The 14799-nt window shown below is 40.9% G+C and overlaps 1 protein-coding gene across 2 annotated transcripts in view; it reads right to left on the bottom strand.

Moving 5' to 3' along the window:
- LHFPL2 (LHFPL tetraspan subfamily member 2) overlaps nucleotides 1–11530 on the bottom strand; it is a 120174-nt gene extending 108644 nt beyond the window's left edge. Inside the window, exon 1 of one of the 2 annotated variants that reach the window (XM_039709947.1) lies at nucleotides 11071–11530. The gene's annotated coding sequence lies outside the window, so the exon portion shown is untranslated. The remainder of the gene's footprint in view (nucleotides 1–11070) is intronic. The other variant, XM_039709946.1, reaches the window with a different exon arrangement.
- Between the last annotated feature and the right edge of the window lie 3269 nt (nucleotides 11531–14799).

Below are 14799 nucleotides of genomic sequence, written 5' to 3'. Positions count from 1 at the left end.
CTCTCTGATACATTCCCCGAATTTCTGGGAAAGAACCTTGCACTATTCTTCAGCTAAAATACAGTTAGATATCTAAACAGTAGCTTCATGTTACCTGGCACACTTGTCAGCATAATCAGTTAAAGACAGCTGAATCTTTCTCTGTCCATACAGGAGAGGTGTTTTAGTCCAACATAAGAGCTGGAAAACTTTACTGCCTAAAAAGAATAGTTACTTTTATCAGTTCCAAAATACCCAGCTGTGATGCTGTTGACTGTGACAAACTGAATTTGGCACAGCTTTAATAATCCTTCAGAGAAGAGAATTCTGTTTGCTATATGCAAATACATCATCAGTTCAAATATCTGCAAGTATTAAATAATGATATTTGAACAAAAGAATCCTTCTAGGCTTTCCTAGAGTCTGTTCTTAAAGCAGTCAGAAAACAACTTTACTAACATTCATTAATGTTCAGTCAGTATGTAGAGATCAAAGTATTTACTATATACAAACATCCCAACAATAACACAAGAGCACTCACAGTTATTTACAACAAACTTCAGCAGTTTCACCTACACAAACCAAAATGTTGCCTTTCCCTTCCCACCTCCAAAGCCACACACTTCAAATATAGCCCACTCTGGTATGTAAAGCAAAGTGTGTGGAGTAAAAGTATGATGAATTTACCCCAAGAGCAGATGTAGTTACAGACGACAGAGGCTCACAAAGGAAATTCCTAATATCTACATGATCCTTGTATCTTCAACTTAGACTCCACTGCAGTAGCACAGGATAAATCTAGGAAATCAACCACCAGTAACACAGAACAGCCTAATAACTGGCATAAAACACCCTCACTGCCACTATGATCACTGCACAGGCTTTGCACCTCCTGGCAAAATTGCTTTTTCTCATGCCCCAAACCACTGAGAGGAGGAACATAAAATTGTTTACTTGATATTACAAGAATAGAGGAAACATTTATGTGGTAAAACATGAAGCAGCCTACAGATATAGTCTGGAGGGAAATCACTATTAATTTAACCCCCACACTCACTTTAGAAAACCCAGCCAAAATGTGTTAAACATATTAATACACAACAGAAAAGTAAAGAAGACATGTGCAACATATGGCTGTGTCTTCATAAATGCCAGATAACCATTTGGTACATCACCATTTTATATGACCACTACGCAATACAAATTTATGCCCAAGCAAGCAAAGGCACAAGCACATTTCTGTCAAGTTTGTCTGAGTGCAGGATGCTGCACTCAAGCTGACTTCACATCAGCTGAAAAAGTAAAAACAATTATCTATTTAGGTATTGTCAGAGTCACAGAGATGAGCAACATCTGACAGAACAGAAAACCTACTAGTATAAGGTTAACATTAAAACTGAGGATGAAAAGTTATATTTACATGAGACATTTGCAGCATGTGGTTATGGGTTTTGATTAGCTTACAAGTGCCTTAAAGATGTATCATTGAATCAACATCTAAATCAAATAAACCAGTAAATCAGTAAATCTATAGGGTAAAGAGCAACAAAGCATCCTCCTCCCTCTAGACTCGTCTGTCCCTATCAGAGACATAAAGGCTTTCAGTCTTTTCTCTAACTCTGCAGGGAATCTCATGTAGCATGTGTTCATGTAAGCAGTTAAAATGTATCTACACGAGAAGGCAGATGGGCAAAAAACCAAAAAACTTTCATATTAAATACAATTTCACACACACGTAGGAGAAAATAATTCAGAAAAGCCAAGTTAGGATTACAGACATAGCTGCTTAGATTGCCTAAATGAGACAATATGTATTATCTCATCTGGCAGTTTAGCATGACTGAAATGAAACATAATTTGCAGTTGACGCCAACTGGCAGGAGACAAATGTTCATGATAATCTTTGTGTTTTATTAAGAAACTTCTTCTGTCTTAAATTACATGGAAAATGGATTGGAGGCTTTTGGTCTAAAAAGTACAAGGATTGCAGATGCTACCCTGAGCTGTTAACTCATAAAAAAATGTGTCTTAAGTTTTTACAATTAAAAAGGACGAATCTAAAATCATGCCAGGTCAAATTGTCTATGCAGTACCTCTGTCTCCAAGAGCAGCCAAAAGCAGATGTCTGGGGAAGAGCATGAGAATAGTGTAATCATTTAGTCATACTTTCCCCAAATACTTGTCTCCAATAATTTGCAGCTCAGGGACTTTCAAAGCCAGAGGTCATGCTTATGTATTTAATAATCCCTTACAGACTCTTTTTTCCATTAATTTTGTCCAGTTTCACTTCAAATTGGTATAAATTTTCAGTATCCACAACATCCTGTGGAGTTACACAATTTAATATATGTGCATTACAAAATTCCTCTTTCTGCTATTCCAAACCCAACACCTGCTAGTTTAATTTTCACACTCATTAGTTCTTGTACTGGGAGAGAAAATGAACAACTTATCCCTAAGCCCCTCACCATGCCATTCATGTTTTTACAAAAGTATCATCACATCCCAGATGTCTCTTCTCCTCATCAGTTTAACTGCTGAAGAGAATCACAGTGCTGAAAAGAAGATCCTCATCACGTCACTAAGTATGTAAGAGGAGGATCCCGTTCTGATTTATTCTACATCATTAGAGCCTCAAGATAAATATATTCTTAACTGGACAAACAAAATAGATGCAAAGTAATGAAAGGTAACCCAAAGAAAAGCAACAAAAATAACCAGTGTACAAAACCCAGCGCCTCTGAGGTGAAAAAAAGCATGCTATTTAAAAACCACAATACACAAAAAATAATTACTTGCTTTGTCCTAGACAAATGTAGAATGAGCAACTGTAGTATTAAATTACTACAGGAAAGGAATTAATTGGATAACACACAACGAAAATCTTAACATGTCATGATGATGTAAGGGAGACCACTGAGTTCCTCAGAACAAGTCACAGATGACAGATACAGATGATCCTAATCTGAGGCAGAAGAATGGAGTAGATGATGCCATAAGGTCTCTTCTGGTCTTATCTTTGTATGATATTCTTGGGATATCAGGTGGAATCTCTTCCTCCCAATGATATAACAACAACAAAATTAAAAAGCGGGGTGGGGTGGAAGGTTAAAGAGAGCTACAGGGTTGACTGCTCTGGAAAATAAGAAGTTACAACCTGCTAATAAATAAATTATTTATTGAGACCCTTTCTTTGCCCAGTTCCAAGGAGCCTGTGGAAAGAAGGAGGGACCGCCAGCCAAGCGCTGGAGTCACTTTGCTGAAAATGTGGACTTCTATTCTCTGACCTTGCCTGGGCCTTCTTTAAATCTGGTTGGGAAGCGGAGGCATACTACACAGAGTACAGTGCACATGACTATGTGAGACAGCCCCAGTGCTCTCTTAAGGATTGTTTACCTACTGTGCAATGCATGCAGTGAGCAACAGAAAAACAAGGTAAACTGCTGGTACAGGCCAGTCAAACACCAAAAAAATTAGACTATTCCTAAAGCTCTGTTTTAGACAGGACTTTCTCTCTTTCACATTAACATATACCATTCTTGCAGTAACCAAGCTCAAGAAAGGATGGATACTTCCGTACTCCAAATTCAGCTGCGACAAAAGGCAAGCTCAAATTCAAGCTGCCAGGGCTATCATGGAATGCGGTCTGGGCCACTTAGATGTAAAGATTGGTTGAAGGTAATTGCACTGATTTTATGCAGTCATGATCATGACTAATGATTGAATAAACATGTGTACGCAACACAAACCTCATCCACATTCCTGCAAACTGGATACCTCTTCTAAATGACCTACCATCTCAGCAGTGCAATCAGCTGGGCAGTCTGCGGAATATCTTATATGCCAGCTGTCATGCAGCAGGTCTATTAGTACCTTTAAAAGCCCCAAAACAGAAAAAAATTAGACCTTTGTTAACTCCTAAAAGGGAAACCACACCAGATAAAAACTAGCTGGAGAAAAATCCATGCAGAGAGAGAGAGAGCGAGAGAGAGAGAGAGAGAGAGAGAGAGAGAGAGAGATGAGATGTAAGAATGCATGAAGCTTTTATTATTATGCCATATTCGTCCCACCACTTGTGTTGAACTTAAAATGACTTTCTAAGAGCACAGAAACATATCCACAAGTATGACTGAATATAAAATGAAAATATATGCTACTATTTCCCACAAGCAAAATAAAATAATGCATTATAATATTAAAACTAGAACTTATATTTAAAATTTTCTTGTAAACTTTAAATTACTCAGACCTGCCTGTGGAGAATGACATTCAAGTCTTAATCACGTGGCTATTCTGAAATAGTTACAATTGCCAAAATTTTCATGATGACCATGAATACCTACTGCCTTATTTTCTGAAAAAAGTTTCATAGCAGGCTGCAAGAACTAGAGTATTTGCACGAGATATTCTCCAATATTTTTATTTCAAGCATATTTATATTTCAAGCATATTTCAGTCTGTATTATTCATCAGTATTAAACAGTTGTGCAAAAAGATGCTGCCATTCTTTGCACAAAAGAACTCTGTGGAGGTACTTTGTACAAATATTGCTTTAGCTGTCATGACTGTCACTCAGTCTCCCTCATGGGGATAGGGAGGAGAATCAGAAAAGGGAAAATGATAAAACTCATGACACTTTAATAGGTAAAGCAAAAGCCATGCATTTAAGCAAAGCAAAACAGGGAACTGAATTAACGCTTCACAGTGTTCATCAATCACCAGTGGAGAAGGGCTCCATCACAGCTAAAAGTGACTTGGGGAAGACAAACATCATCACTGCAATCCCCTTCTTCTTCACCAAGCTTTATTGCTGAGCATAATGCTCATTTCACACCATAGGACTTGGTGTGAAACACCCCTGAAGCCAGTTGTGGTCAGCTATCATGGCTGCATTTCCTTCCACCTTCTTGTGCATCCCAGTCTACTTGCTATCAGAGCATGAGAAGCTGCAAAGTCCCTGACTTGGTATGACTATAGCTCAGCAGCAACAAAAACATCACTGTGCTATCAACATCAGTCTCATACTAAATTCAAAACATAGGACTATATCAGCTATTATGAAGGAAAATAACTAACTCAGCTGAAACCAGAACATCAGTAAACTCCTAATACCTGATAGAATATGTACTCTTATCTGCAGCACCTTCTCTTCTGCAGGTACTTTAACAGCAGGAACCGTAACTATATTTACAACACTGTATATACATAGAGGACTTATTAGACATTAAATAAAAAACCTCACCCCTTTATATGAAAGTAGTTTTGACACAGCCTTCCCTCCACACACTTACTGTTTGGAGATGATGTATCGAAGTAATATGCACATGCTAAGAGACAAAACAAGAGTACATAACCATTAAAGACAAATGTATCTACCAACATATAATACTGGTGTACTATCACCACCACACACTTCAGGTTTAGACAAATGAAAGTTCAATGAAAAGTCTGAAAAACTTGTTTACAATGATCCCAGACAAAAGGCTTGCAAACTGCAATTCACTGACCTATGTAAACTGATTTGGCTTTCAGATAATCTCCCAGTGAATACTATTGCAAAATCTATAAACACAGATGGCACCAACTGGCACTCCATCTGCAATCTCAGCAGAAGATCAAATAAATACAGAGACTGAATTTATCTTCCCACATCACAGGTAATTCTTTCCAAACAGATTTAAGAGATTATCACTGAAAGCTGAACCAAGAAAGTCCTGCCACAGCTAACCAAAGTCTCAACAACCCTGAGAAGTCACACTGCTCAAATAAAACAGATTTTAAAACTGTATGGCTTTTAATAAAGTAATGCAACATTAAATTCAGACCAGGCTCTGATTCTAATTGCTACAATCACGATATTGATAATTTCTACTAGCATTAAACTCACAGGATTTTCTCCTAAAGGACTCTTACAGAAAAACTTAATTGGGATCAGAAGGAATGAAAAGGCTGACAAGCTACAGTCAAACTTTAAGGTAAAGTATCAGTTGTACTAAGGCATAGTATATTATTTTATCTATTGATCTATCCATTATTTTATGCTATTGATCTGGAATGGAATGACAGCATTGATACTTTTTGCTGAATTTCAGAAATTATGTACAAGAAAGGCATATAATGTATGCAATGTCAGGTGTCAGCAACCATGAAGATCACTTAGTCAACTCTAAAGCTACTGCTGTGTGTATAATTAAAATCCAAAATATACTCATCAGTAAGATGTAAGATACCACAAAGAAGACATCAGTCCAAAAACACCATCACCATCTTTAAGATGACATTAAGTATTAAGAGAAAGAAGTCTGAAATACAGTGGTAACACCAGTGACAAAGAAGACTGTACAGCTGCTTCAGCAGTATTGCTTCATTGATTAGAATGACCTTAAAGGTAAAAAAATCAGAAGACCTTAAAGGTAAAAAAACAAATCAGCTAAAATAAGCCTTCCTTGCGTGTCTGTGTTCATTATAGTAGTCTCAGAGGTTACAACACAAAATTATGCTTTGTTCCAGACATTTTTTGCTCTTTTTATAGTATTTCATTCTCATGGTTTATCATTTAGTTCCTATGTTTTCACCATGGACTTCAGAGAAACCCTTAAAGAAACCCCAACCAACAACATGTAAACCAAAATAGGAAATATTTTAGAACAAATTGCTGCAGCATTCCTCTCATGCATCAATGTATCAAATATTCTGGATTCTCCTTTGAAGAACCCACATCTAACTTAACTATAGAGCTCCAAGCTGAAAAAGACAGAACTAGAAGACAATGAGAACGGGAGAAATTCATCTTTAGCAAAAGATCATGCTCTTTTTTTGGGGTTTTTTTTGGTTTTTTTTTTTTTTGGTGGGTTGGTTGTTTTATTTTGTTTTGTTTTGTTTTTTTGTTTGTTTTTTTTTGGTAATTATGTTAGTGAATCAGAAACTGGAACCTACTGATTATGTGAACAACAGTCTCTAAATATCTTTCGCTGTGATTTATTTATACTCAGTCATGGATACATACTATAAGTGTCCATACTGTAAGTGTCCAATGTATTGCCACAGTTCAGAATTTCAGATACATTCCCAACCCATTCACATGGATCAGGTATATTTGCTGTCAGTGTTTGCCATTGTAGCAAGTTTATAATTTAATTATTTTTGCACTGTGCATTTGGTTTTCTTTGGAAGTACCTACCACAAAAGTGTCTTTTAGGAAAATATGTTTAGAAAAATTGATTACTCTCTGATTAACTGATGTTGAAATACTTATTCATGGTTAATGTCTCACCTGCTAGAGTTGTAAAGAGAAACAAAAGCAAATGGAAAGGAAATTAAGACATCAGTTCTGCATTTTTTTTCCGAAATGCATCACCTTCTGTCAGCAGTGTAACATAAAAATATCACTTTACTTACAAGACAGTAAAACACTACTTGTTTAGACAGCTTTCACAGTATCTGGCCACAACTCCTGAGCAATTTTAAAAGGCAAGGGATAACAACATTCTTTTTTTAAACTGGGCTTCACAAATGCCCTACATTCAGCTTTATTCCAATTCATCCATATGTAGGACAGTGATTTTGGAAGAATGCATCCTGTCAGTTCCACTTTCCCAGGGCAGATTTTAGGCACCACAGCTCAGGAGAATCCTGTCAATTTTCAAGAAAGCTAAAAAGCCAGAAGGGAAAGCTGAAAAGCCAGAAGGGAAATTGGTATTATTTTAACAGACTTGTCAACTACAATCACATCAGCAATTGTCTTTCCATCAAAAAAGGGCTCTGAGAATCAGTAACATCTTCCAGCAACTTGCCACCTCTTTCCTTGTTCCCAAAAGAGTTCAAATGCTGACACCCCAAAATTATTTATCAGGTAGGCAGAAAGCAAAGAAATGGGAACCCTTGAAAGGGAAGGGAGGCACTGACTACTTGTTTAGACAGCTTTCACAGTATCTGGCCACAACTCCTGAGCAATTTTAAAAGGCAAGGGATAACAACATTCTTTTTTTAAACTGGGCTTCACAAATGCCCTACATTCAGCTTTATTCCAATTCATCCATATGTAGGACAGTGATTTTGGAAGAATGCATCCTGTCAGTTCCACTTTCCCAGGGCAGATTTTAGGCACCACAGCTCAGGAGAATCCTGTCAATTTTCAAGAAAGCTAAAAAGCCAGAAGGGAAAGCTGAAAAGCCAGAAGGGAAATTGGTATTATTTTAACAGACTTGTCAACTACAATCACATCAGCAATTGTCCTTCCATCAAAAAAGGGCTCTGAGAATCAGTAACATCTTCCAGCAACTTGCCACCTCTTTCCTTGTTCCCAAAAGAGTTCAAATGCTGACACCCCAAAATTATTTATCAGGTAGGCAGAAAGCAGAGAAATGGGAACCCCTGAAAGGGAAGGGAAGCACTGAAAACACAGAGGAAAGCAAGATAAAGGAAGACACAGAAAGCCCTTGTTCACAGGGAAGGAATGGGGACAAAAAACAGTTTCTCTTATTGCCACCAGCAGCTGGAAGCTGAGCACTGCTCTCTTCCCCACAGGCTGGATGGTGTGAAGGGTCAGCCAACAAGAGGAGCTGTGTGTGCTTGTGCCTGGGCACAAACACACAAACACACGTGTGTGTAGGAGGTGAGGACAGTTAGGGACAGCAGGGCAGCCATCCTCACCCTCCCACTTCAAGCTTTGTTAACAAACACCTCTGAGGCAAACAGCAGCTTCACCACGGGCTATTTCTATGTGGAGACACTCTTTCCTCTTTGTCTTGTAACAAGCTATGTTTAAGATGCTGAGGGTAAAATTCCTAGAAATTGCTTCCTTGCCTGATTTCTTTTCCTTCTAATTTGCAGAAATCTTATATTAGCTAGGAGCTGCCATCCGGTGTTCAACACATCCCCTGCGTTGCAACCATCACTTCTCTTTTACTGGGGAGCCCTCCAATGGGTACTCAATGTCTAACAGAGTAGAATCTTCTGGAAACACAAATTTTGATGAATAATAATTCTGTTCTCCAAAACACTCAGAAAAATAATGAATCCTCCTTTTCACGTAATTATTATTGAAAAAGCAATGTCTGCACCATATGCAAAATAAAACACCAGGTTTCTTGTCTGGTTGCCAACTAAACAGTCACCTGCAGCCCAGTCAGATTCTGCTGATGCAACAACACATAGCAGTTAATAAGTCATTGTCCTACTGAATTACAGAACACCACAAGCAATCTTCACAGCTACAAGCTAGAACACGAAAAAGGATCATGGCAATTACTGGCTTCCTTTCAGTCTTTGCCAGCCGTACTTCTGATCCTAACATACCAGCCCAGCACAATCACGAGTGTCTTAGAAGATGTGGTGGAACAATGCTTTGATTAAATAAGTAATAAAAATAAATGTAACATTCTTACACAGCAATGCTGCATCCATTCCCAGGGATTTACAGTTGTAAAAGAAAATGACACATTACTACTACTACTTGCCTGATGTGTGGGTACATCATCATGCAAACATTTCCCAGAATGCTTAATAAAAACAGACGATTAACTAAAAAAAAGATAAAGTGGGCAATTTCCTCCACACTGATTAAACCCACTGCATGACTCAGAGGGAGAAATCCTGTGAAGAAAGCAGTGATGTGATTAAAGCTGGAGTGGCTGCAACTAGCATGTTGAATGAAAAACTGAGCAATGGTCCCATGAAACCCTGTCATTAACAACTATCTTAACAGTCTGCCTATACCCTGACCTAACAATGCATGAACATGGATAAAATACTCAAGAAGATCCCAGAGATTAATTTGGTTTATATTTTTGTATGTTTGATTCAGAAAAAACAAAATCTAATGTCACTGACATTTCCCAGTTAGCCACTCTTTGTGCACGACATAAATTTAGGTCTCTATGAATTACTATAAGGACATAAGGTTCCTGTGACCAAAGCAAACCCACTGGAAACAACAGGGCCCCTTGCAGGTATGAGCTTGAAGCAGTCAGAACCCACTGCAGGACTGGGACCAAGAAGACATCTTCATTAAGGGATCTTTAATGGTGCCTAAAAAATGTTTCCCTAAGAAAGCCAAACCTTGTTATTAACATATATAATATTCTCTTCTGGATGAGGTCAGCTGGAGCTCTGTAATTGTGCTCATTTATTCCTACTAATACATCTCTCGTTAGGACGCACACATTCGCAGCGTCGCGTCTGCTTAGTTCTGGCTTGGTGTAAATTTACTATGATGGTGCAACATTGCTCCTCTGCCACCAGGTACTGGCAGTGCGGGCACTTGTCTGGACACGGCACTGCCAGCCCATGCTGTTTTACTTGATGTTGCTCCAGTGCACCCACAACTTCTGAATTATGGGATCCAATCTCATGATGTGTTACTGAGTGCCTTGGGAGCGACACCTAAACTACCAAAAAAAGTGCACCGGCAACCTGTGTCACCTACTTCCTGCCCTTCCCTGAAGGGCCCTAAAAACTAAAATACACACACACAGACACACACATCCCTCCCTCAAAAACTGGTCCCAGAAACACGACGAGTGTGAAGAACTCGTCAGCGATGTGAAGGCACCCAGGTGAGCTTTGAACCGTCGCTCCCAGAGGCAGCTCGCGGAAAGCCAAGAAGCTCCCGTGCCCCGGGGAGCGGCTGCAGGTGCCCGGGCCAGAGGCGGCCAGGGGCAGCCCGCCTCCCGCTACCCGTCCCGCGCGAAGCCGAGCGGGGCCCCCCGACGGGCGGTGCCCCGCGGCCCCGCCCCGCTCCGCACGGCGCGAGGGAGGGAGCGGGGACGGGGGGAGCGAGGGAAGGAGGCGGCCTGGCGGCCGCGGGCGCCTCGCCGGGTCGCGCCCTGGGTCCCCGCCGCGCTGCCGGCGGGGAAGGCGCCCGGGTGCCCTCCCGCTCCACCGCTGCCCCGGCGAGCGCCGGGCGGCTCTCTCCGGCGGCACAGCCCCGTCCCTGCCGCCACCTCCGCGCTGTGCCCCGTCCCCGGCCTGTCCCTAAGGCTACAGCCCTGGCCCAGGAGAAGCAGCAGCCCGGCCGCCGCTCGTGCAATGAATGGAAGCGCAGCCAGCGGTCCCAGTCCTCCGTCCCGTCCTCCCTCCCGTCCTCCCTACCCCGCACAACTTCAGCGGTGCCGCTGCCTCACCGCTGCCGGGCAGAGGCGGCTCCTCCGCGCTGGGGCTCCGCTCTCGCCGCCGCCTCCGGCCCGCGCCCCGCCGGGCTCACCCTCCTCCGCTCCCGCCGCGACCATGCACCGAGGGAGGAGGAATGGGATCCCGGCGAGGGCCGACCCGGCCGCCCCCAGCCGGAGGGAGGGAGCCGCGGCGAGGGGCGGGGAGGGACGGGACGCGGGCGCCCTGCCCTGCCCAGGACCGGCCCCCTCACACTGACGTCCCCCGCTCCCACACCGCCGGCCGCGGGGAAGCGCCCAGAGCGGGGCCGCGCGGGAGCCGGGCCGGGGCCGGGGCGGGTGGCGTGCCCTGGATGCTGTCACAGCCGGGGAGAGAGGCTCTGGAAATAGCCCAAATAACCGCTGCCCCGCCATCCTGGCCTTTGAATAACCAAGGGTCCAAGGGTTCTCCATCTGCCCCGTCGACACACAGGCTGAGAACGGAACGGGCAGCACGACCGGCACTGTCAGGCCCGGAATTGCCTATTGCATGTCGCATCACCGGACCCAGCCATAATGGTTGCACGGAATGGAAAGCAGGAGTGGTAAACAGCAACTCCTTCTACACAAAAACTCCCTTGGTTTAGACCGTCAGAAATACAATTTATATTGCAAGAGGATGTCTAAAAAGTCTACAATGTTCTGTTTTCAAACTTTCTCCCCTCAGAACAAATAATTTCCCACTGATATCCCTTTAAAATCATATTTAACACTCTTCCAGTTTCAAAGCAACACTCTGATGACCCAGGCTTTTCCAGAACTTTGTAATTTTTAAAGTATCTTGAGATGTCTAATGCCAAGCACATACGTGTCTACAACCAGTGACACTCATTTAAAGCATCTGCAGGGAAAATTAAGGTTTAGGCTTGGACATGTCTCTGCGTGCCTCTGCTATCCCACACAGTTGCACCCTTGTGTAATACGCTGCTCCTTGTAAGTGGATGACAGGTGTCTAACTTCATACAGCTCATCTCAGTGTCAGCTTCACTCGCTAGATTGGAACTGTCTGTTGCAACAGATAAAACCAGCTGCTAAGTCGGTCAATAAAATAAATCACTTTGGGTATCTCAGAGACATAAATGAAGTGCTACACCAGCGCAAAATTTGATTTGCTGCAGCTAAGCTGTCCTCCTGGGAAAAAGTAGGGAGTTCTCTTTTCACTGCTATCAGAACGGTATCTTTCACAAACACTGCATTTACTTGAAGCTATGGCTTTTGACTAAATTATCCTTTTACTGCCATGATACAGAGCAGTCAGCGCAGGCTGATCCTGTTGACTGCTTGAGACTCCAAAGTCTTCAACTCTGCAAGAGCACATTCCATCTGACTGGACCCAGTTGCTGGATTTGTGCTTTTTTAATTGGTGTCTGCTGCTTAGAAAACCAAAAGCCAGAAAATGTCCTCCCAGGTACATAGGTTGAGGAAGCTAAAAAACAAATAGAAAACTCCAAGAATTATGTTCCTATGGCAAAAACAAGAAAAACATATGCAACTCTCTACACTTACTGAAAACAGAGATATGCTTTCATGTCTGATTATTGTCCAAACTTCTGTCCTTACATTACTTTTCCTCTTTCTGGACAAGTCATCAAATGAAACATTCTAAAAAAAGTTTTATTAGAGACATTTTTGAATGTTCCCATTAGAGAGTCTGAAAATTCATTTTCTACAAAATAAGGGTGTCTTTGTAAGGCTGAACTTTCTGTGACCTTTGAGAGCAGCTACTTTAACATACAATAGGAGACAACTCAATAGGTCTGTCCAAAAATAAACATCTCTTTAAAGAATATTTTAACCCTAGAGACTTCACGCAAGTAGCGTACTGACAACATTATTCGATAAGACAAAGTTAATCTATTAGTCATATTCATTTTCAGAAAGCTATGAGGTCTTTTGCACACCAGTTTTGGAGTGCACTTTGAGCTAATACCCACAATACATAGGTCGTCTACTTTTGGATCAGTTTTTTTCTGAAATAGATACACGCTCCATGCTGTTTCAAAACGATAGAACCATGATACTAGAAAAACAAGGTGAAACTAAAAAGTATAGAGTCTGCATTGCAAATATGCATGTAGCAAACTATTTTCTCACTATTAACTTTTTAAAATATATATCTATTAACTCTTAAAAAAGATGTATCTATTAACTCTTAAAAAGATAAATACTAATTGATTTAATAAAGCTAGAATGGAGGGAAAGAATTATTAAAGCATTCCTGCTATCTTCATATACGAAGTCAGCATTTAAACATAGACACCCACATGTGTCCAAATCACAGTTAAGTCTCACAGCAATTAACAGACTGGATATAAAGAGTGATGTTGTGATGGTTGCTGCAGCAGTGGATCCAGTGGCACCAGCAGCTTTTTCTTCCTCCTCCATTAATTGTTTAAAAACTGGTTGCTATTTAAAAATACACAAAAGGGACAATTACACAGTGCTGCTATCAGTAAATGGTAATGTGCAGGCTTAGCCACTGGATAAAGTAATTACTAATGGGAAAGATGACACCTGATAATAAGCAAATGATAACCCATAGAACACTGATAAAGTTTTTAAGAAACTTGTTACTGACTCACAGCACTGCATGTAAAACAAAAGGCAGGCATGCCTTAGAACGTTTTCACTTGGGCTAACAGATAGTCTGACCCCATTGGATCCTGTCTGGTCCACAGCACATGTTGTTACAGCTACTTTTTAGCATACTACCTGGGTGTTAAAAAGAAAATTTGTGTGGCAAGCTCAGCACATCAGGTTGTGGGGCTGAACAAGTCTGTGACTTAGAAAAATAGCCACAAGCAAGCAGTTTTCACAAGGAGGTCGGAACCAGCACACTGAAATCCCCTGATGCAGTCTGAAGGCCAAGGATTGTGACCCTGGCAGAGTTAAGCACAGCTTAAATTTTTCTTAATTTGTACACTTCTTTATTTGGAATTGGTGTGAGGAATTTGGTATTTCCTTCTATCTAAGTAGTGGGGTTTTAATGCTAACTAATTACTATATTGTCTTTGATGTGCAGCTGTAAACATTTTTATTTAGCTTATCTTAAGCACAACTGCACAAACAAATAACTCATCACCAGAACTTAGCACATACGCGTTATCCAAACAGGAAGCAGAGACGTCAAACAAGCACACTTTGGATTAAGTAATATATGAGATGAGAAAGATGATATAATGTTTTTTCCTCTTGCTCACAGATCTTTCCAAGTATTAACTTCATAGGCATCAATTTGTTTAGTCAGTTTTTCTCCCTAAATATTGGTTTACTTATAACCCCAGATAGTAATAAGTGATCTCATTTTGCTTGATCAATTTAAATTCTCCATGGACTGTTAGAATGAAGGATTATTTTACCCTGAAATTTCCTGAAGTTCACCTGAACAAATACAGCCTTGGATGTGGCCCAGAAAACATTCTCTGAAGGTTGTAAGAATAGAATATAGACAGGGCAGACAAAACAGGATAGCAGAAAGTACAACCAAAGAGACTATGACATCCAAATAACTAGCAAATAACATACAGGTTGGAAAGAAGAACAGACACTATTTGGCTCAAAATTATGTTCTCACTTAGCCTGTGAATAGTCACTGGAAACTATTAAAATATTGGATAAGATACAAAAATTTCTATATAGAGCTTACAAAAAGCTAAGAATGAACAAAGTGAAT

The sequence above is a fragment of the Passer montanus genome, unplaced genomic scaffold (genome assembly GCF_014805655.1).
Source record: "Passer montanus isolate IOZ18808 unplaced genomic scaffold, ASM1480565v1 scaffold22, whole genome shotgun sequence".
NCBI classification, from domain to species: domain Eukaryota; kingdom Metazoa; phylum Chordata; class Aves; order Passeriformes; family Passeridae; genus Passer; species Passer montanus.
The sequence above is the reverse complement of the archived record's forward strand: the minus strand, read 5'-3'. Positions and strand labels throughout refer to the sequence as shown.